This window comes from Pinus tabuliformis, chromosome 5_1 (assembly GCF_031772625.1).
Source record: "Pinus tabuliformis cultivar Carrire ecotype Pingquan chromosome 5_1, CPIR1, whole genome shotgun sequence".
In the NCBI taxonomy this organism is placed as follows: Eukaryota; Viridiplantae; Streptophyta; class Pinopsida; order Pinales; family Pinaceae; genus Pinus; species Pinus tabuliformis.
The window spans coordinates 808624205-808626649 of NC_142305.1; positions in this window are offsets into that span (position 1 = coordinate 808624205).

Below are 2445 nucleotides of genomic sequence, written 5' to 3' on the forward strand. Positions count from 1 at the left end.
ACTAAGTAGAATGAATTCTTCTTTAGGTAGAGCAACTCTCTAATTTTCATTTTTTCTTCATGAAGTAGAGTGGATCCTTTAGGGAGAGGGACCCTTAAAAAATTCCTCACTTTTACTTCACACTTGAAATATGGTATGCCATGTAAACAAATATAATATTTATACTAGATAGAGTGCTACATTAACATTTTTTCCCCTTCTCTAAGTAGAGAGAGTTGGTGAAAATTTGTCAATTTTTATTTGTGCTTCTAATTCACCTTGCCTACTTCATTTCCTTGACAAGACAAAGGGACACAACCCTTTTCTACCCTATAAACTTCTCCATGAATCCACCCTTGGTGGGAGTCGACCTAAAATTAGACTCTACATAGGTTTTGTTTCCCCTCAATTTGCATGAGGGTTAATGCAAGTGTTGAAGATGGTGTTGTTCCAAAAGAGTTGTAGTTACAAAACTTCGAGATATAGATTTGAGGCAACCTGTTAATTATATTCTAGTCAATTGTAATGCCAGTTTGTCATGTCCATGATCATGTTGTATTATTTTGTAACTGAGATGGTAGTTATATATGATTGGCCAGTTTATTATATTGTATCTATAGCTCAACTATGATAGAGTTGTACTAGACAAATGCTTATGAGTGTTTTTTTCACCTAATTGGCTCTAGATCCTTCTAAGATTTTTCACTTGCGTAAAGTTGTGAAAAGACGCACTCCTCCAAAGTAATAAGTGTGTTTTATGTACACCTAGCTTAGTTGTTAAGCTTATTGTCCCTTGGATTATTGTTTTTTCATACCTCTCACATTGAGTCATCATAGACATCAATCAACGTTGGTCTGAGTCAATAAAAGTCCTTGTAAATGCTCACACCATTACCCCTTCTATGAGACCTCAACCATCAACGCATTTTCAATAATTACACATACTTTTATGCATCCACATGTGTGGATCCTACCGCACTAACGCCTTGCATTATTTGACCATCTCCTTACTTGATTTAGCATGAATCCTTGCGAAACAATGTGTTTGAAATCTAGAAACACATATCTCTTAATATTTTTGATATCAACGGACCCACCCCAAATGACCCAATTAGATGTTCAGGTAATTGAATTAGAATAGGATTTGACTTCCCTGCTACGCACTCTTATGCTGTCCTCCTGAACTTAGATGAAGGAATCACCTTAAATGCGGGAAATCTACTATTGAATTTAGTGACTTCGAGACCCTAGTGGAGCAATACCTTTCAGATCAAATTCCGGAGAAACAAGGACCTGGATACAAAGGGGATGGGTTACTTTAGCCAAAATTGCATTACATTACAATGTTTTCAATTTTGCAGACTAGATCAATTGGCTGGCATCACAATATCTTGGTTTAGGGAGGGCATTCTAAATCAACAATGATTTGGCTAAAAAAACGGGAAATTATAGGCCTCGGTGGATATATATGACTCTGAAATCAGATAAATGAAATTTTCTTTACAAAACTTGTCTTTTCTTTCTGGTTATTACATTTGTGTGTTGCGGAGGGGCACCAAACCAGCTCTCTAATATATGTGATTATGCATTCAATTTTATCCGACCAAAGGGAGGCAAATATGTGGGAAAGAGGCCCTCTGATTATAGTAGTGATTACGTCGATGGATAATCATTTGGTCGTTCTTTGTATATGTAATTATGATTTATAATTCTCATAAATATAGACCAACATATGTTCATCTAAGGCATCGATCTAATATGAGCTGAGAGGAATCCAATTTCTTTCCTCACAAATTTATTTTAGAGGGCAAAATAAAATGTGTAATTTTTTATTGTTTAAATTGCATTTTTGAATGTTATAGAGATTTACATGACATGAGTATTGATCCAATTTATATTAATTTATATAAAAATATTTTATTCATAACTCATATTGGATATTTTATTCTATACGACATTAACATATTTTCTTTTAACATTTTTTTTTATATATATATATATATATATATATATATATATATCACTTATTAAAATATTTTTGAAAAGAATAAGGTTTAAACATCTTACTCACATTTTTTTTTACTTCTAATTACTTTACATGATATTAGGTCATATGGAAAGCTAATTTAAGATGCATAACATACACTTTTTTTCTTTTTTATATATTTTTGAAAAGAATAAGGTTTTAAAATCTTACTCACATATTTTTTTTACTTGTAATTAATTTACATGATGTTAGGTCATATGGAAAACTAATTTTAAATGCATAACACACATTTTTTTTTCTTTTTTATTATAGCCCACATTGATTTTTTATTTAGATAATATTTTATTTTTATTTTGAGAGGGACGAACATACTTCCACACCGCCTTCACACTTGCCTATAGAACCAATATAGATGCATTTTAACTAAAAATCTACCAGGAGCTTAGAGCGATCAAATCTCAAACTTGAACAAACATTTA